We start from the raw sequence: 22471 nt of genomic DNA on the forward strand, positions 1-22471 counted from the left end.
TGCACATAAAATTAAAGACAAATCAGATTATGGTGATTTACATAAATTATAAGACAATTTATTAATTTCTGAGGGCTTATTTCTACAAGAGAGAACATAGAAAATTAGGAGAGTAATTAAGCCAGAATTACCTTTGCTAATGAATATAAGCATCCATTAAATCTTCTAATGAAAGGCAACATCTTTTACATAAGAGATTAAAGAGCTCCCTACTTTAGCTCCCATCAGGGTTAAATCACTTAGCAAAAAAAAGTAAGCATAGATTTCAATCCAATCAATCAATAAGTATTTATTAAGTGCCTAATCTATGATAGGTGGAGGCAAAAGACAGTCCCTACTTTCAAGGAGGTTACAATCTAAATTGATCAATTATAAATTATATTATATATTTTGTGAATTAGTATATAACATTTTATATTTATCAATAGATAATATGATGTAAAATATACATTATATCAATATAATGTATTAATATTCAATTTGATCATATACTAAATAGCATTACATAATTATATACGTGATTGTGTATAATTATATAATATAAATAATATATAACAGTATGTAATATACTATATTATACAATGTTTATTATATTATGTTACAAAATATATAACATACTAGTATATATTAATATAGAAATACTATATGTTGTATAAAATAATCTAGCATTATAATGTATAATAGAATAAATATGTAAGTTATAAAAATTATAAATTATAAATTTATTCTTAGTTATAAATTTTATGAAGTTTAATGATATTTTCCCCTTGGGTATGCTGCTTCTGTGAAGATTTCTCAGTCATTTGTATGATTAATCAATCAAGTGTTTATTTATTAGCTCCCTAATGTGGACCAAACACTATGGTGGATTCTGGAAAAAATAAAATCCTGGACCAGATCCTGGTCAAGGATGAAAATGGAGCAGTTTTCCATAAAGGTTTGTAATCTATCAAGGAGATAATAGGTATATATATATATGCATTATATATATATATATAATAATGACTTATAAAATTAGTGCTTAGTAATTTTGTTTACCTCAGTTTTTTCATCTTTAAAATGAACTGAAGAATGAAATGGAAAACCACTCCAATATCTTTGTCAAGAAAATCCTAAATGCAGTTGTGAAGAATTGACTATGACAAGAAAAAAACAACCACAACAAAAATAGTAACAATTTTTTGGGGGGGGGCACTAACATCTGGAGGAAACCAGGAAAGACCTCTAGAGGAAATGAATACTGATGGAAATTAGAGATTGTAAGAAGTCTACATTGCATTTCAGACAGGGTGACAATTTGGGGAAAAGCTTGGAGATAAGAGGGGAAATGTGTGTGAAGAAGAGCAAGACCAGTTTGAATGGATTATTGAATATATAAGGAAGCTATATATAAGAAGGCAGAAAAGATAGGATGGAATCCATTTGAGAAAGGCTTTAAATGTCACCTAGAGGTATAGATAACTGATATGATGACAATTAAAATCTGTAGTTAAAAAAATGTTACTAAGTAAAAGGAGATGTGTATCCAGATGTGGCATCTGAATACACACTAGAGCATACTATTTTAACTTTTTAAAATTTGCTTTATTTTTTCTTTTTCTCATGGGGCTTTTTTCATTTTAGTTCTGATTCTTCTCTAACATAATGACCAATTTGGAAATATGTTAAACATGATTCTACATTTATAACCTATATCAGATTATTTGTAGTCATGGGGGAAGGGGAAGGAGGCAGAAAAATGTGGGATTCAAAAACTTAAAAAAAGATGAATGCTGAAAACTATCTTTGCAAGTAATTGAAAAATTAAAATAAAATAACATTAAAAAAGAAAGGAGATGTGGAGATGTAGAAGTAGGTTAAAATATAAAATGACATAAGGTATATAGTACCTATATAGAAAGGCAAAATAATCCTGGACAAAAAAACATGAATTAGGCAAAATTGGCTTTTGGAATAATCTTGCATAATCTAATCCATAAAGCAAGTGAGAAATAGAAGAATACACCTAGCTTATTGGAGGAAAAGAATTTGAATTAGCCTGGTACAGCCTAATAAAAAAATGGAGTTATTTGTTTTCTCTAATCCCATTACCAAAAAATGTTTTAGAAGGCCTTTTGTCCTCATCTTCATTTCTCAGAATCCTTGTAATTTTAGTCTTTCTTTAGAGCTTAGTTTAGGCACAATTACTTTCACAAAGCCTTCCCAGACAACAAGGTAGTTCTTTGCTTATTTTAATTTTCCTTGTGCTACATTTATGGCTATCAGGTTATGATACTTGACTCAGTGACTTATTATTTCCAGTTCTCTTGTCAATCAGTACTAGGGAAGGTGTCACTTAATTTTCAGCTTTTATTTTATCTGCTATACATGATATAACAGGTCATCTCCAACCTGTTAGCCCTCCCACATAAAGCAATTGGGGAGGAGCTGAGACCCAATGTCCCATTCCCTTTGATTGATGTGGACCTATTTGAATTGTTTATATCTCATTTAGGAAGGTTAGCAGTAAAAGCTGACTCTTATCTTGAATCCCTTGTTGATCTCTACTGCTCAATCCTTCAATTTGTTGCTCCATTGATGTATTTTGTTTTATAATTATTTTATTATTTTATTTTTAGGTTTTTGCAAGGCAATGGGGTTAAGTGGCTTGCCCAAGGCCACACAACTAGGCAACTATTAAGTGTCTGAGGCCAGATTTGAACCCGGGTACTCCTGACTCCAGGGCCGGTGCTCTATCCACTGTGCCACCTAGCCGCCCCTCCTTGATGTATTTTTAATAAACTCCCTTTAATTCTCTTTTTCCTGAATTTTGCTTCCTTATTCAGGGCAAAAATCCAGACAAAGAACTTTCTTTTTAATGTGGCATGTATGTCCCACCTTGTGATTAAAACAATATATCCTAACCCCTCTCCCCCATGCAAATTAGGCTAGTTTTTCCTTAAAAGGTACTGGGAACTTGTTCTGGATTTAACTGGATTAGGACATCAATAAGACATCGCTTTCTCATCACCTAAGAACATGGCAGCCAAAGGCTTGGAAAAACTTCTCTCACTGAAAATTGTGCTCACTATCTACTCTTATTGAATGTTTTTCTCTTGCTAAGCTTAAGTAAATCTCTTTTTGCTAAGTATAGAATGACTTATGGGGTATCTTATTTATTTTAATATCAAAATTAGACTACCAGGGGATCAGCCTGAGTCTTGCCAAGTCCAGAATACACCTAATAAAATGTAAATTTCTTGATGGCAGGAATTGTTCATTTTTGTCTTTTATTCTCAACAACCAGTTGAGAACACACACCTCAGTAATTATCATTAAAAAAAAAATTTTGTTTTAGGTTTTTTTAAGGCAAATGGGGTTAAGTGGCTTGTCCAAGGTCACACAGCTAGGTAATTATTAAGTGTCTGAGGCCGGATTTGAATTCAGGTACTCCTGACTCCAGGGCCAGTGCTCTGTCCACTGTGCCACCCAGCCACTCCCATTTTTTTTAAATTTTTTAAAAAGATTTTATTTATTTTGAGTTTTACAATTTTCCCCCTAATATTACAGAAGGCAATTTGCCAGTTTTTTTACATTGTTTCCATGGTATACATTGATCCAAATTGAGTGTGATGAGAGAGAAATCATATCCTTAAGGAAGAAGCATAAAGTACAAGAGCAAGATCAGACAATAAGATATCAGGTTTTCTTTTTCTAAATTAAAGTTAATAGTCCTTAGTCTTTGTTCAAACTCCACAGCTTTTTCTCTGGATACAGATGGTATTCTCCATTGCAGACAGCCCCAAATTGTCCCTGATTGTTGCACTGATGGAATGAGCAAGTCCATCAAGGTTGATCATCACCTCCATGTTCCTGTTAGGGTGTACAGTGTTTTTCTGGTTCTGCTCATCTCACTCAGCATCAGTTCATGCAAATCCCTCCAGGCTTCCCTGAATTCCTATCCCTCCTGGTTTCTAATAGAACAATAATGTTCCATGACATACATATACCACAGTTTGCTAAGTCATTCCCCAATTGAAGGACATTTACTTGATTTCCAATTTTTTGCCACCACAAACAGGGCTGCTATGAATATTTTTGTACAAGTGATGATTTTACCTTTTTTCATCATCTCTTCAGGGTATAGACCCAGTAGTGGTATTGCTGGATCAAAGGGGATGCATGTTTTTGTTGCCCTTTGGGCAAAGTTCCAAATTTCTCTTCAGAAAGGTTAGATGAGGGGGCAGCTAGGTGGCACAGTAGATAGAGCACTGACCCTGGAGTCAGGAGTACCTGTGTTCAAATCTGGTCTTAGACACTTAATAATTACCTAGCTGTGAGACCTTGGGCAAGTCACTTAACCCCATTACCTTGCAAAAAAACAAGAAAGGTTGGATGAGTTCACAGCTCCACCAACAATATAATAGTGTCCCAGATTTCCTACAATGTCCCAGATTTCCTACATTTCCAACAATGATCAGTCTGAGAGGTGTGAGGTGGTACCTCAGAGAAGTTTTAATCTGCATTTCTCTAATAAGTAATGATTTAGAGCAATTTTTATATGACTATGGATTGCTTTGATGTCCTCATCTGTAAATTGCCGTTTCATATCCTTTGACCATTTGTCAGTTGGGGAATGGCTTTTTTAAAAAATTTGACTCAGTTCTCTGTATATTTTAGAAATGAGTCCTTTGTCCAAAATACCAGTTGTAAAGATTGTTTCCCAGTTTACTACATTTCTTTTGATCTTGGTTACAGTGGTTTTGTCTGTGCAAAAGCTTTTTAATTTAATGCAATCAAAATCACTTAGTTTTTTTTTTTTAGTGATGTTCTCCATTTCTTCCTTAGTCATAAACTGCTTCCCTTTCCATAGATCTGACAGGTAAACTAGTCCTTGATCTTCTAGTTTGCTTATAGTATTGTTTTTTATGTCTAAATCCTGTATCCATTTGGATTTTATCTTGGTATAGGGCATGAGGTATGGGTCTAATCTAAGTTTCTTCCTAATATATTAACTTCCAATTTTCCCAGCAGTTTTTATCAAAGAGAGAGTTTTATCCCAATATCTTGACTCTTTGGGTTTATCAAACAGCAAATTATTATAATCATTTCCTGCTATTGTACATAGTCTATTCTACTGGTCCACCACTCTATTTCTTAGCCAATACCATACAGTTTTGATGACTGATGCTTTATAATATAATTTTAGATCAGGTAGGGATAAGTAATTATCATTAATTGTGGTACTACACTGAGGCTTAGCTTTACTCATAATTATGACTGTCTAATAAAAAAAAAATTGGTTTCTCAACCACCAACTAAGAGTTATAAATCTAAATGTTTTCTCTGTGTGTAAAAATGTCAATTTTCTTTGTCAAGTCCTGTCTCCTCCTTCTGAATGTTGACTTGGCCTGTGCCAACATTACCTGGTCAGCTTTGTTATAGCACCAATAAATTCCTGGGTCAACAAAGCACAAGATAAGAGACAATTTGAATGAGGAGAGAGAAATCCTATATTTGTTGCAAATATTCCTTCTCCAGTCTAAGTGAGATTCTTATCAATAGGAATTTGAAGAAAATATAACTTATGAGAGGGTCATAACTATGTCGAAATCGCATTGGTTGCCTCACTCAGATTCATGATTTTTTGTTCTTTCTGTATCAGGGTTAGCATCTTTAATGATACCATCTACCCATAGGTTTGGTAAGATCCTAGAGAATAAAAATTCATGGATAAAATTTACTTTTTGTTAATTCATTTTTAGCCTAAAAAAAGCATGGGTAACATTGTCTACTAAAATTTATTGAATTCAATTGAAGTCCTCTCCTTCTCATACTTAGTTAATTATCAGTGTTTATTTTCACAAAAATCTGAGGGATTCTACTCTTTCCCTTTTTTATTGAAAAGAAACTAAAAATTCTATGATTCTTTTTCTTAGAATCTTGCCCCACCTTATTCAATTCATCTTCTTTTCCATTAGTCTGATTTAGTCCCCTGTTCCTCAGTTCAGCTTATGATGTCACATTTTAGCCTTTCAATCACTGTCATTAATTGTGGTGCTACACTGAGGTTTCTTTAAACCCTCTTGGTGTTAGAAATCCATGGGGAATTTAAAAAAAAATTCTGTACAAATTTAAGAGGCAACTATTGTACTTACTACAGAGTGAGCACCATGGATATGACCCAAGGATCTTCATAGGAACTTTGCTCTCCCATGTTATTTCTACAGGTACATGGGGGCAGCAGTAATTATTCTAATAATAATAATAAAAATAATTGTTCTAATAATAATAATAAGTATTTATATGGCACTTTAAGTTTCAGAAAGTAGTAGCTAGGAGAAAGTACTAGACTTGGAGTCAGGAAGACTGGAATTAAAATCTGGCCTCAGTTTTGTGACCTTAGGCAAGTCACTTAACCTCTCTTTGCCTTAATACGCTGTAGAAGAAAATGGAAAATCACTTTGACAAGAAAACCCAAGAAAAGACAATATGAATCACAGGGTCACCAAGGGGCAAGATACAATTGAACAATGAATACATATTATCCTATTTTAATTATATTAATCCTGTGAAGTAGCTGCTATTATTAATCCCATTTTATAGATGAGGAAACTGGGGCTAAGAGAGGTTAAATACCTTGACCAGTATCACAGAACTATTAAGTATTTGAGGCCATCTTTGAATTTGAACCTTCCTCCCTTCCAGTTACCTCACTCACTGCCACCTAGCTGCTAGAATTTTTTTTTAAATTTTGAGTTTCAAATTTTCTCTTTCACTCCCTTATTTCTATCTTCCCTGAGGCAGTAAGCAATTTGACATAGGTTAAACATGTTCAGTCGTGTAAAACATATTACCATATTAGTAAATTTGTGAAAGAATGGCCTAGGTTTTTGAAGATCTTTCTTCAAATAAATACCATGAGGGAGATTATTAATTTCATTTTTTTTTAGTTTTTTTTCAAGGCAAGTGGAACCCCTAAGTAGCTTGCCCAGGGCCACACAGCTAGGTAATTATTAAATGTCTTGAGGCCAAATTTGAACTCAGGTCCTCCTGACTTCAGGGCCAGTGCTCTATCCACTGCACCACCAAGCTGCCCTTTAATTTCATTTTTTAAAGAAACTAAAGTTCAGAAATGATAGGTTCCTTGACCAAGGTCACACCAGTAAGCATTAAACTAGGATGGTTCTTTTGTCATTCCCCCCCCCCCCCCCAGAATAGTGGGAACTTAATAAATATTTATTGAATGGAATCAAACTCCTCCCTGTAAAAAAACCCCCAGCTTAATTAAAAAAAAATAGCTATGGGGCAGCTAGGTGGCACAGTGGATAGAGATCTGAGTTCACATATGACCTCAGACACTTAAAAAAGAATTACCTAGCTGTGTGACTTCTGGCAAATCATTTAATCCCATTGCCTTGCAAAAAAAACCCACTATATATTATTCTTGAATAATTTGTTAGTTTGATCATTCGCCTTGTTCTTTAGATGATTTTGAATAACTTCTGGACATTTGGTTATTGCTAAGAGGCAAAGTAATACCATGAGATTCCTGGCAATGGAGTCAGGAGGATATGAGCTCAAATTTTGACACAGGTCCTTACAGGTTATATGACTGGGAATAATCCATTTAATCTCTGGGTACTGAGTTACTTTTTTTTTTTTATAAAATAATGCTTATGATACCTATCTCACAGAGTCACCACAAAGTTTAAATGATCTCATTAAAATAAAGTGATTTGAAAATCTTACTATACTGTAAAAATGACAGTTAATATTGCTATTTCAAAACTAATTCTCCTGCAAAGGAGAAAAATGTGTCATAGGCAAATTTTTGAAAAAGGCATTTCCAAAAGTCTTTAGTGGTAAATTTAAAGAATGTTATTAATTTAGATGTATCGATTACATACTAATTTTTTTTTTTACTTTAGATCCACATTTTCTGTATTGTATATACATTCAATAAATGAATACAACCTCTAGTCACTGCCATCAGAACCTTTTGTTTTATGGGCTCATCTCACCACACCATGCAAATACAATTCATCTCTACACACTTTACCTTAGATTGCAGCTATTACTTCATCCCTTCAGTAAATCTTCAAAATAGCCCCAGTCTTAGAATCCTAGTGATGACTTCATTCCCTTAAGTAACTGAAATAATTAATTAACATGATAAAGCAGCTGGTAATTTTTCTTGGAAGTGAAGAAGTGTGAGTGCTAGTTAAATCTGTCACTCGAGGAATATTTTAATTGATCTAAAATTGTCAACCTACAATTTATTTTCTAAGGAAAACAGAAAAAAACACAAAAAAGATTATTAAAATGAAGAACTAATTTTAATCTTTCTCATTTTCCTTTAAACAATGGAAGACCTTCTGCTTATTTCAATGCTTTTTGAGATATTTCTTCATGAAAATAATTCATGACCAGAAAAATAGCTTGGCATAGTAGACAGACGCTAGGCTTGGAATCAGGAAGACCTGGATTCAAATTCTGCTTTAATCACTAACTGTTTGAGCCTGGGAAAGTCATTTAACCTTTCTGTGCCTCTGTTTTCTCATCTATAAAATGAAAAGAAGATTGCACTCTATGATTTCTAAGGTACCTTTCAGCCCTAAATTTACAATCCCCATGAAAAGAGAATTATATTGTGAAAAGAGGGAAGAAGTAATTTCTTCTGTGCTAGGAGAAATATAAACCATCTTACTTCTTTGTTTCAAATTTTCCTCATCTATTAAATCAAGAAGTTGGACTAAACTATTATTTATTTATTTATTAGTCCAATTACATGCAAAGGTAGTTTCCAACATTCACCTTTTTGCAAGATTTTAAGTTCCATATTTTTCTCTCTCCCTCCTTTTCTGCCCCTCCTCTTAACATAAAGGAATCTGATATAGGTTATACATGTAAACTATGTTAACATATTTCCATTTTAGTCATATTGAAAAAGATGAATCAGAATAAAAGTGAACAAAGAACCATGAGAGAGTAAAAAAAAAAAGACAGCATAAGACAAATTTTTAAATGGAAAATAGCATACTTTGGTCTCCATTCAGACTCTATAATTCTTTCTCTTGATGTGGATGATATTTTTCATCAAAAGTTCTTTAGAATTGTCCTTGATTATTGTACTGCTGAGTTCATATTTGATCATCACATAATGTTTCTGTAACTGTACACAGGATTCTCTCCTGGTGTTGTTCACTTCACTAAGCATCAGGTCATGAAAGTCTTTCCATTCTTTTCTGGAGTCTGTCCATTCATGATTTCTTTTTTTTTAAATTTAACATTTTATTTGTTTTCCAATTATATATAATAGTAATATATATGCCCATCATTTTTTCAAGGCTCTAAATTCTACAATTTTTTCCCCCTCCTCCCTTCCATCCCTCACCACAGAAGGCTGTCTGACAGTCTCTACATTGTTTCTATGCCATACATTGAGGTAAATTGAATGTTATAAGAGTAAACATAAGAATAAACATAGCCCCCCCCCCCCCCCCAAGAAGATGGGAAACCTCAAGAACAGAGAGAAAGGATAAAGCACCGGCCCTGGAGTCAGGAGTACCTGGATTCAAATCCTGTCTCAGACACTTAATAATTACCTAGCTGTGTGGCCTTGGGCAAGCCACTTAATCCCATTTGACTTGCAAAAACCTTAAAAAAAAAGAATAGAGAGAGAGAAAGAGAAAAAAATATATACTTTAGTCTGTGTTCACATTTCAATGGCTCTGCCTCTGGGGTGAGTTGCTTTCTTTATCATAAGTCCATCAGAGAAGTTGCTTCAATATTTTTCTCTCAGTTGCTATTACTAGTTGTACTTCCACTCTATTTCTCCCCACTCTCATTTATTCTATCAAAAGTGTGTTGAATCTGAGTACCCTCTCCCTTGATCTTCCCTCTCTTCTATCACCTATTCCCCCCTTCCCTCCCCCATTCCCCCTCATCCCATCCCTTTCCTCCCATCCTTCTCCAGGGCAAGACAGATTTCCTCACCCTATTAAGTGCATATGTCATTTCTTCCCCGAGCCATTTCCAATGAGAATGAAGGCTCACTCATTCCCCTTGCCTTACCCCCTCCCCAGCATTGAAAAAGCTTTTTCTTGACTCTTATGTGAAATCTCTCAGCTTCTTCTTCATCTCCTTTTCCTTCCAGTACTTTCCCCCATCATCCATTGACTCCATCCCTTTACCACATCATACCATTATATTCTGTTCCTTCCGATGTCCTGTCTATATATGCTCCTTCTAACAACTCTTATAAATGAGAAAGTTCATATGAGTTATCAATATCTTCTTCTCGTGCAGGAATACAAACAACTAGTTCAACATCATGAAGCTCCTCATAGTTCTTCTCTTCCTCTCCCTCTATGGTTCACCAGCATCCTGTACTTGGAGATCAAACTTTTTGTTCAGCTCTGATCATCTTGATGGGAAAGTTTGAAAGTCCCCTGTTCCATTGAAAGTCCATTTTTTTCCCCCTGAAAGAGGATGTTCAGTTTTGCTGGGTAGTTTATTCTCGGTTGTAAGTCAAGAACTTTTGCCTTCCAGAATATCATATTCTAATCCCTACGAGCCCTTAATGTAGATGCTGCCAGATCCTGTGTAATCCTGACTATGGAGCCTCAGTAGTTGAATTATCTGTTTCTGGCAGCTTTTAGAATTTTCTCTTTGATTGGGAGTTTTGGAATTTGTTATAATATTCCTGGAAGTTTTTCTTTTGGGATCCCTTTCAGGGGGTGACTGGTGAATTCTCTGGATTACTATTTTTACCCTCTGTTTCTAGAATCTCAGAGCAATTTTGCTGTATTATTTCTTGTAAAATGAAGTCTAGGCTCTTCTCCTGGTCATGGCTTTCAGATAGTCCAATAAATTTTTAATTATTTCTTCTGGATCTGTTTTTAAGGTCAGTTATTTTTCCAATGAGATATTTCACATTTTCTTCTAATTTTTAGCTTTTTTGGAAGAGTTTTATTTCTTCCTGATTTCTTGCAAAGTCATCAGCTTCCTTTAGTTCCATTTTTGCATTTGAAGGAGTTATTTTCTTCAGAGAGCTTTTTTATCTCCTTTTCCAGCTGGATAATTATGTTTTTTAAGGCATTTTTCTCCTTATTTGCCTTTTGTTTTGCTTTTTCCATTAGGCCTAAACTGGTTTTTAACATATTATTTTCGTCAGTATTTTTTTGTATATCTTTGACCAAGCTTTTGATTTGGTTTTCATGATTTTTCTGCATTGTACTCATTTCACCTCCCAATTTTTCCTCCACCTCCCTTAAGTGCTTTTCAAAGTCTTTTTTGAGCTCATCCATAGTCTGAGCCCATTTTCTATTTCTCTTGGGGGTTTTGAATAAAGAAGCTGAGTATGTGTTTTGATCTTTCTTGGGACTAAAGTAATTCTCTATGGTCAGATTCTTCTTTTTTCTGTTGCTTACTCATTTCCTCAGCCCAAAGCTAATTTACAGCACTTCCAAGGCTTTGAGATTGGTTTTTTTGGGGGGGAGGGACACCCCACTGGGACCTTTGTAAGTCTTATGCTCTCTAGCCTGTGCTTTGATATGTAGATGACCCAGTACTTCCCTCTGCCCTGGGGTTATAAGGAGGGATCCCGCTCTCTTAGTATGGAAGCCCAAAGGGCAATATGGGAGTGTAGCAAACAGCAGGGTCCTACTCAGGGAGAGCAGAGAAATCTCTGCAGACTTCCCTTACCCACTCTGGGGGTGCAGGCTGCTCTCTCCTGATTCTCGCTGCAGATCACTGAAGATTCTGGAGCCTGTGCTTCTCATTCCACACTCACCCAAGTGCAGCAGAGTTCTCTTACCACCCCTTCAAGTTTTTGCTGGCGATTTCTTCATTCATGATTTCTTACAGAACAATATCCATCACCCTCATATACCACTATTTCTTCAGCCATTCCCTAATTGATGGGCATCCTCTCAATTTCTAATTCTTTGCCACTATAAAAAAAATCTGTAATAAATATTTTTGTACATGTGAGTCTCCCCCCCTTTTTTGTGAGTGATTTGGGATACAGACCTAGTAGTGGTATTGCTGGATCAAACAGTATACATAGTTTTACTACCTTTGAGCATAATTCCAAATTGTTTTCCAGAAAGGCTGACTCAGTTCACAACACCACCAACATTGCACTGGTTGGACTAAATTATTTTAAGATCCTTTCTAGCTTCTAAATACTATGATTCATACTACAGTTTGGCATGCAGAATCATCAGATTTAGGTGAGAATTCTCCCGGTCACTCACATAAGAAGATACCAGTATAAAAACATTAACCTCTCAGGGATTCTGTGAGAATCAAATGAGATAGGATTTGTTAAAAAGCCCTTTGCATAGTTCCTGACCCATACTTGTCACCATATAAATGTTTCTTCCCTTCCTATTCCCTTCCCCTGGATTAACATGGAATCCTTTGGTCAATCATTCACCAAGCTACCCTCTCTTGTGGGTTACCCTGGGGGGGGGGGTGTTCTGACTTTCTCATAAATAAAAGCATGTAGGAATGCAGGACCTTCCTTGACTCAATCAACTCTTGATCAGATCTCTATAATTCTCTCTTTTCTAGGAGAAATAAGACATTAGGGATGGGTCTGAAAAGAAGAGATGCTATTACTGTCCATTCAAACCAAATTGAATTTTGACTAAGAATCCAGGACATGGTGGAATTCATAGTTTAGGAATTTAGTAAAGCTAAACAGGCTAAAGATATCCCAAAAAGTGAAATAACTCACTAGATGAAAGTTGAATAATAGCACCAATGTCAAAATATAATGACTGATTCAAAGTACTAAATGAGGGATGATAATTTCTTTTCATATTATTTTTAATAGATCTTTTTTGCTTTTATGATAACCTTAATTTGTAATCTTCCTCCTCTACTCCCCATAGAAGAGTGAAGAAAAAAACCCCAAAAGAGTAGAAAAGAGTCAACCAGATGATCAGTTGAATCTAATAGTGCATTCTACAGCCATAATTCCTCATCTCTGGCAAAATCATAGGAAGGGATGATTTTTTTTTCATCTCCTCTTCAGGACTGACAAGTTACAACAATTATACAATTCTATTTTTCTATTCTTTGTATTTACCTTTCTTTGTTATTGTGTATTTTGTTTCCCTGGATCTGAATAGTTCACATTTCAAGGTACTTCAGGGTTTAATAAACAATTTCCTCATTACATTTACATAAGGTGGAAGGGCAATAGATAATAAGCAATTTGAGTTACCAGAAGGGACATTGCAGTGAAGCAGTATGAATTTATGAGAAGGGGACATCACAGTGGACAGAAGAAACCTGGACAAATTTTCCAGAGAGTTAAGCCTTGAAGGATTAGTTGAAATTAGTTAAAGAAGAGGAAGAATAGATTTCAGGTAAGGGAACTGGTGTCAGTAGGTTCAAGGGAAGATGATGGAAAAGCAAGGAATATTAGGTATTATACTCTATAGAGTGTTAGCTTGGAATCAGAAACATGTGAGTTTGAATCATGTTTCATTTCCATACTGTGTGACCCTGGACAAGTCTTTTAATTTCTGTTCTTCCATCACTGTATACTGGAGATAATAATAGCATAGAATGAGGATGAAATGAATAATATGTATAAAGCACTTGGTATAATAATGCACATAATAGGCATTATATTGATGCTTATTACCTTCCCATTTTCTCCTTTCTTAGCTTTAGTTTTCTCATCTATACAATGGGAGAATCTGTACATCCTAAGGTTGTTGTAAGAATTCAGTGAGATAATATATATAAAGTGCTTTGCAAACCCTTAAAATTTCAATCAACATTTCAATCTTAAAATTTTCAAAAATAGTATTAAAGTAGGAGGTGAGATCATGAATTAGGGCAACTCATTATTACAATTTGAATGAAGACTATCTCTATCTTTGTCTGTCTGTCTGTCTGTCTCTCTCTCTCTCTCTCTCTCTCTCTCTCACTCTTTAAGGTTTTTGCAATGCAAATGGAGTTAAGTGGCTTGCCCAAGGCCACACAGCTAGGTAATCATTAAGTGTCTGAGGCCGGATTTGAACTCAAGTACTCCTGACTCCAGGGCCAGTGCTCTATCCACTGTGCCACCTAGCCATCCATGTGTCTCTCTCTTTCTGAGCTCAATTTTAAAAAATTGAAATTTGACCAATTTCTCCTATCCATTTTAGTGCCTTGGGGCAGTGAGGTGGTCATAGATAGTGAATTGGCCCTGGAGTCAGGAGTTCAAATCTAGCTTGAGACATTTAATAATTACCTAATATTGTAACCTTGGGCAAGTCAGTTAACCCCATTGCCTTGCCAAAAACCCCCAAAACATTTCAGTGCCTTCATTTTGGGGCAAAGGCTCTCCAGATAACATTACAATATAGTACATGTATGTAGAGAAAGGAAAAGAAGTAAACTCACTCAAAAATTTAATAAAATTTATTTAGTAAAGAGGACCAAGATCTCAGTAAGAACTTCTGCAGTCCTTCAAATCTATGTTCATATTGGGTTGGTGGCATAGCAGTTCCAAGGTGACTTTTCAAGTTTCCCCTTCTGTACAGGAAAAAGCCCATTTCTTCTAAGTACTATTGGGAGATTTGAACCATGTAGTTTGCAAATTCCCCCAGATATGTTAATAAGGACATGTGGAGGATTTTATTTATTATGCTAGCTACTGTGAGAGTTTTTCAGCTTAGGTGGGCATAATTGTATGAAATTATAACTGGGACACTAGAGAGAGAAAGGCTCTTGAATGGATTTGGGGATGAAAGCAAAAGAAAGTGAGAATCAATTAAAATGACATAATTATATAGGAGAGTTCCTAATTAATAGGGGCATGAATCTTCCCTTGTGAGCTCTGTCTCTAAAATTACCTGGGTAGAGCCTGGAGGAAGAGTTTGGGTCATTCTTGCCAGTGAGGAGTCAAGGTGCTCTGATGGAATTGATAATCGCTTTTTTCCCTTGGGATTTTTCAAAAGAATGCTAAACTGAGTTCTTACAGGAAAGAGGGCAATGGTATTACAAAACATCAAGTTTCTAGCATTATCTTATCATGAATATATCAAGGATAGGAAATGTGGGAAGATGGCAGGAATTACTTGGTGGCCTTAAAATGAGGCCTCAAAGTGAATTTTAGAGAGGTAAAAATGATTAAAAGTTGGAGGAAAGTTGTCAGCTAGCATAAAACAATTTGGGAAGATATTAGGAAAGTGACTTCTAGGTTAGTGGTCTAGACCATCAAAGTGCAAATAACTGAAGGGCATGTTGAATCAACAAACAGCAAGTCATGGGGGTAGCTGAGTTGGTGCGTGCTCAACTTCTGCCCCACAGAGTGTGTTGGGGAAGGGTCAGGTGGTTGATGGGGAAAATTAAATGGAAAATTAAATTAACATTGAAAGATTAAAAGATCTGCAGACCCAGGCCGTGGTTGCAGGTGAGAAGAATCAAGCACAGCCCTGAATGTGGGCTGCAGAGGGGTCAGGAGGGACCCTGTTGGCTGTGATTAACTGGGAGGAGGGCAGAGAGGAGAGCTAATACTTGTAGTTGCCTGAGACTATACTTCAGGAAATTATTAAGGAAAAGTGCTCAGAAATTTTAAAACTAGAGGAAAAAATAGCAACTAAAATTTAAATTCACCACCTGAAAGCAATCTCAAAAATGATATTTTGATATCTCAAAGTAATATTGTAGCAAAGTTTCAAAGGTCAAAGAAAAACTGTTACAGGTTATTAGAAAGAAAATACTATGTAGCTATAGTCTGGGTAACACAAGATTTAAAAATCTACATTAAAAGACCAAAGGGTATAGGATAAGATATTATGAAGAGCAAAGGAGCTGGGTTTGCAACCAGGAATATCCCAACCAGTAAAATAAAAAGAATGTCTACTGGGGGGGGAAATGGATATTTGAAGGATTAAAGAACTTTGGGGTGTTTTTTTGTAAGGCAATGGGGTTAAGTGACTCACCTAAGGTCACATACTAAGTAAATATTAAGTTTCTAAGGCTGGATTTGAACTCAGGTCTTCCTGACTCCAGGGATACTATCTAATGCATGATCTATTGTGCCTCCTTTCAGGTATTTTTGAGAAAAAGAATAGAACTAAATCATAAGAAGGTAAGCATGAAAGATATTGTAAAGGATTTAATAATTTTAATAATTTAACAAATTTACTTCTGATAGGGGAAATGTTATTGTAACTTCTAAGAATGTTATCCGGGTGGCTAGGTGGCAGTGGATAGAGCACTGGCCCTGGAGTTAGGAGTACCTGAGTTCAAATCCGACCTCAGACACTTAATAATTACTTAGCTGTGTGGCCTTGGGCAATCCACTTAACCCCATTGCCTTGCAAAAAAAAAACTAAAAAACTAAAAAAAAAAGAATGTTATCATTACTAGGGTGATTTGGAAGAGTATACATAGATAGAAGGTTTGGGATTAAGTTGATAATGATGGATTGAGTATAAAAAATTAGATAGGAGAGGAGCAAATTAAATTAGACAAAAGAGGTAGACAGAACTGTTATAGTAGAAGGGAGGAAGTGCTGAAGGATGGGTGGTATGAAAAATTTATTCTCATTGGAACTGAGTTAAAGAAAGAATAAACTAGATTATAAAAGTCTTCTTAATTTATAGAAAATTAAGAGGACAAGGGGATAGGATAAGGGAAAGTCTTTGGGTGTGCTGATTTTGGAAGCAGTGGTCAGAAATAAATTAGACTTCTGAAGAGGGATTGGGTAAAAAAAGATGGCAAAACAGTGGGGGGAAATAGGATAGAGTGAAATATACAGCTAGTATTTATAGCTTTGAGTGCAAATAGGATAGACTTATCCATAAAATGGAAGTGGATGGAAGGATGGCTCAAAAATCAAAACCCAATAAAATGTTGTTTATAAGAAACACATTTAAAAATCAGAGACATGCATAGAGTAAAAATAAAGGACTAGAGTAAAATTCAAGATGGTTCAGCTGATGTACAAGAAACCAAGGTAGCATTCAGGATCTCAGATGAAATTGAATAAAAATAGATTTAATTAAAAGAGATAAACAGGAAAACTACATAATGTTAAAAGGTACCATAGATAATGAAGTATTATCAGTACTAAACATATATATATATGCAGATCTTATAGCATTTGATGTATATATATACATCAAATGCTATAAGATCTGCATCTATAAAGGAAAATGGTAAATGAATTATAGCTGAAAATAAATAGTAAAAATATAATGGGGGCCTTTAACCTCCCCCTCTCAGCTATATCAAACCAAAAGTAGAAGAGAGAATTCAAGAAGATGAATAGAATCTTAGATAATATAGATATGAAAGTCATCTGGAGAAAATTGAATGAGTAATAAAAAGGAATATGCCTATTTCTCAGTGATATATATTACAGTTTTACAAAAATTGATCAAACACAAAAAAGCAGAAATATTAAATGCATTCTTTTAAAATCATGATGTAATAAAAATATCATTTTTAAAAAGACCATGGAAATATAACCTAATCTAAAATAATGAGGTGAAAGAACAAGACATAGAATATAGAGTAGCAAATGCTTATAGTAACTTTGTATTTGAGAAATGTAAAGATTTAAGCTTGTGGGATAAGAATTCGCTATTTGGTAAAAATTGTTGAGAAAAATGGAAAACAATGTGGCAGAAATAGGTATAGATAATCACCTTTTACTAAGATAAGGTCAAAATGGATATATGATTTAGTTAAAAAAAGGGAAATATCAAAGTAAAATAGAAGAAAATGGAATATATTACCTATCAGATTTATGGATAGTAGAAAAATTTGTGAACAAGAGATAGAGAACATTATGGATATAAAATGTTTTTGATTACATTAAATTAAAAAGTTTTTGTACAGATAAAACCAATTTCACCTATACTGGAAGGAAAGTAGGGAAATGGGAGAAAATTTTATAGACAATTTCTCAGCTAAAGTTCTCCTATTTCAAATATATAGAAAATTAATCAAATTTGTAAAAATATAAGTCATTTCCCAAAAATTAAATGCCAAAAAGATATGAACAAGTAGTTTTTGGAAGAAGACATAAAAACCATATATAGTCATTTGAAAAAAAGACTTCAAATCATTATTATTTAGGAGAAGTGAAAATAAAAGCAGTTTTGAAGTGCCATCTCATATCTGTCAGACTGGCTAAAATAATAGGGGAAAATGACAAATGTTGAAGGGAATGTGGAAAAATTTGGACACTGTTGGTGATTTGATCCAACCATTTTGGAGAGTAATCTGGAATTGTGCCCCAAGAGTTTTAAACTATGCACATCCTTTGACCCAGCAAAACCACTCTTAGGTCTATTTCCCCAAGGTGATCAGGGAAAAAGGAAAAGAACTTATAAGTTCTAAATATTCATAACAGTTCTCTTTGTGGAGCCAAAGAACTAGAAATTGAGGAGATGTTCATGAATTGGGGGATGACTGAACAAGTTGTGGTATATGATTAGGGTTGGGATACCACTGGGCTAAAGAAATGAGCAAAAAAATGGTAAGTGTTGCATGAAATGATAAAGAGTGAAACAAGTGGAACCAAGAGATCATTGTGTACAGTAACAGTGATACTGTTCAAAGAATAACTGGGAATACTCAATAGCTATTTGGGTAATATAAATGTTCAAATATTCCACAAAAGACCTATGAAAGAAGATGTTATGCACCTCCAGAGAAAGAACTGATATATGGAAATATGCATTGAATGGTTTCACTCAGATATATGTGTCAGATTTTGACTTTCTCTATCATGGAGTCATGAGGGAAGGAGGGTGACAACTCAGAACTCAAAATATATCAAGAAAATGAAAAAGAAAGAATATAAAAATCACTATAGCAATGTATAATTTGCATTCTCCAGGAAAAGTATGATGCATGGTTAGACAGTGGTAAGAAGTAAGCATATCCTTTAGACATCATAGGTAGTGTTAAATAAGCTACAAATTAGATTTTATTAAAGAATCAGTGGGGTCTTTCAGATCATCTGTTGAGTATCAGAAGGGAAGGTGTTTAATTAGAAGACTGAGGAGAAAGTTTAGAATAGTTATTAAAATCACTCAAATGAAAATAAAAGAGCCCAAAAGTCCAGAAAATTTTGATTGTTTTAATAGCAGCTTCCCAGAAAGTTGGACTGAGGTTTTTAGCTGGCTAATCCAAATATCAACTAAATATGTCAAATTCCATCTTCCAAGGATGAGATATTTCAGAATTGGACTGATGAAAATGTGTTTATCTCAGTTTGGGGAAGCAAATCTAATACCATTGATTTTGGAGTTATAAAGCCTTTGTGCTGTAGTTGAAAGGGATGTCAGAAATCATCTAATGTATGTATTCTCTAGTAGATAATATCAGTTCATTTGAATTCTCAAAAAAAGGCCGACATTTCCAGCTAGACAATTGCTAAGTTAGTAAATATATCCTTGCAGACATCACAAGAAGGTTCATATAAACCACAAACCAGACATTATTATATGAATCAGCAGGTCCTTCAATAGATTTTCTGTTGAAAACAAGGTGGAGTGTTTAATTAGAGGTTTGAGGAATAAGTTGGAATAGTTAATTATTCTAAATGACACAATGGTAAGATGGACCAGGAGTTGTATAGACAGGTTCAAATTTAGCCTCAGATACTTTCTAGCTGTGTACCCTTGGTTTGCCTCAATTGTCTCATCTGTAAAATGGGGATAATCATAATGATAATGATAACCTACTTCTCAGGGTTATTGTAAGGCTCAAACAGGATAATATTTGTAAAATGCTTCAGTAAACTTAAAATAATATACAAATGCCAGCTATTCTTATCATCATCCTCATCATTTTACAGAAGAAAACTCTGAGGATTGGACCTATAGAAGTGTCAGAGGCAGGTTTCAAACCCAGATCCCTCTGATGCCAGAGGCAGTGTACCATGCTAGATAGATAATGGTCAAATTGTTACGAAACCATGCTCTGTGGCTCTAGCCTAATAGAATCATGAAAGTGTGTTAGATATACTTATTATGCAGAGTGAACAGGAGTCAGGAAAACCTGAGTTCAGTCTCCTAACTCAGACAGTTATTAGTTGTGTGACCTTGGGCAAGTCACTTAATTTGTTTCCTCAATTATAAAAAGAAAATCATAAATAATTTACAAGGTGTACATAAGTTTGTGAAAAATTTGTTTGCCGTAGAGACTAGTACCTTTAGTTGTCAATAAATAAGTGTTTTTTGCTTTCCTCTACTCTTCAGATCATTAAGGCTGTGATTTTCCCAGGATCACACAAGTATTAAGGGCCAGAGACAGGATTTGAACCCAGGAGTTTTTCCACACTGATTTCCCAAGAGAGCAAATAGGAATGATAAAAATCATTGTATCCATCCTCCTTTTACAGATGAGTAAATTAAGACCCAAAGAAGAAAGTTCTCTGTTAGTAAGTACCAGAACTGGGATTCAAACCCAAGGTTTCTGACTACAAGTGCCCCTCCCATTATGCCTCATTTATTTATTTCTCTCAGCAAGGATACAAATGAGATATTCTTTTATTCTTTAGTACTTGTTATAAATTTGTTTGGTTCCCCCCTTTTTTCTGTAAGAGAGAAAATAGAAAAATCTTGATTATTTCTGAAACAAATCTAATGTGAGGAGATTAAAAAACCAAAGCACTTTCACTATAACAATTACTTGATTTTCAAGAGTCTCAAAGAATTCTATATAGATGGAGGACTTACTGCTGAGATACTCAAGGCTGCTAGCCCCCCAGGGAGTAGAATGCTGCCTTACCTGCTGGGCTTCTCAACCATGAGAAAACAACATCACCTTATTACTCCCACTGTCTCTTCCCACACTCACTTTCATTATAACAGTGAAACATATTCAGGAGAAAAGAAGGCATTCTTTGAATAAATAGCAAGCCATTACAGAAAGAAAAATGAAATAGCCTTTTACTTCTTAGTTCTAGTCATTTCACATTGAGCACTCTAAATCCAAAATCAAAGGAAGTCAGTCAAAGTTGGAAATCTGTTTTTATTTCTACAAAAATAACAATCCTGATGGGTGACATATAACACTTGAACAGAATGTCAACATAAAGAAATCTTTAAAGACTGAACTGAACACTGGATGCTTTCTGTTCAGTTTTTGATTTAACCATCAAAAGGATCTCATTAAAAGTACATTCCAGTCTCATGGTTGAATTAATTTTCACAAGACTTGTTATAGTTACTTAAAAGATGTAATTTAGAATGACTTGGTTTGTAGTTATTCTTGATTTTTTTTATTGCTGTTCCATATTGCTTTCATGCAGATAGGTGGTGCAGTGGTTAGAGTACCCGGACTGGAGTCAGGAATTTTCTGAGTTCAAACCTAGCCTCAACTGTTTCATATACAAATAATGGAAAAATGGGATTTTTTTTTAGTTAAGAGAACTTGAAATTTTTAAGTGGTTTAATATAATAATAGCTAAGATATAGATATATATATATAATTAAAATTAAATTAAAATTAAAATTAAAAATTAAATAAAAATACTTACATAGAATATATATGTGTGTATATATATATATATATATATATATTTATATATAAAGTTTCAAGGTTTGCAAATGCTTTATGGGAAGAGCTAGGTGGTATAGTGCCAGGCCTGAAGTCAAAAAGATTTATCTTCCTGAGTTCAGATCTGGCCTCAGACACTTGCAGTTGTATAACCTTGGGCAAGTCACTGAAACCTGTTAGCCTCAGTTTTCTCCTCTGCAAAATGAGCTAGAGAAGGAAATAGCAGAATGGTAGCTTTGTCAAGAAAACCCCAAATGGGATTACAAAGAGTTGGACAAAGAGGTGGCTGAACAGCAACAAAAAGTTCACCACCTCTTGGAAATGATTATCCTCTACTTTAATTTTGTTATTTTGTTTACTTTCTTTTTTTATTTCTTAAAGATTTTATTTATTTTGAGTTTTACAATTTTTCACCTAATCTTACTTCCCTCCCTTGTTATTTTGTTTTCAAGGAGAATGGAGTATTTCCTTTCAAAGAATTAAACATAAAAGCAAGCATTTAAAAAAATTTCCTTATTCTACTAGTACACAGAAAGTCAAGTATTTTTCACTCAAGAAAGTCATAAATTCTCTCATATTCTGTAGCACTGATTCTCTTCAACTCTCAGCTAAGTTCACTTGCTGTTTGGGAATGTGACTGAAAGCTTAAGCTCCAAGAGCAAGTTGATATGAGTTACTGCAAATGTTGCATAACTAAGCACTTAACACAGTACACAGTAGGTGCTTAATAAGTGCTTGTTGATTGAATGACTAAACTAGGCATTTTGTGACTTCTCAGGAGAGTGCACTTCAGATTATCTATTATCTATATGGAGGAAGAAGGGATTTAAGAGCATATCCCACAGATGGTTGATTTCCTTTTGCTTTTTTACTCATTTTCCTAGCCTACTTCTTTACTTTGAACCTTATGCTACAGTTGCGTTCTAACCACCTCTGAAGGTAGGGAATGGCAGAA

The sequence above is a fragment of the Macrotis lagotis genome, chromosome 2 (genome assembly GCF_037893015.1).
Source record: "Macrotis lagotis isolate mMagLag1 chromosome 2, bilby.v1.9.chrom.fasta, whole genome shotgun sequence".
In the NCBI taxonomy this organism is placed as follows: domain Eukaryota; kingdom Metazoa; phylum Chordata; class Mammalia; order Peramelemorphia; family Peramelidae; genus Macrotis; species Macrotis lagotis.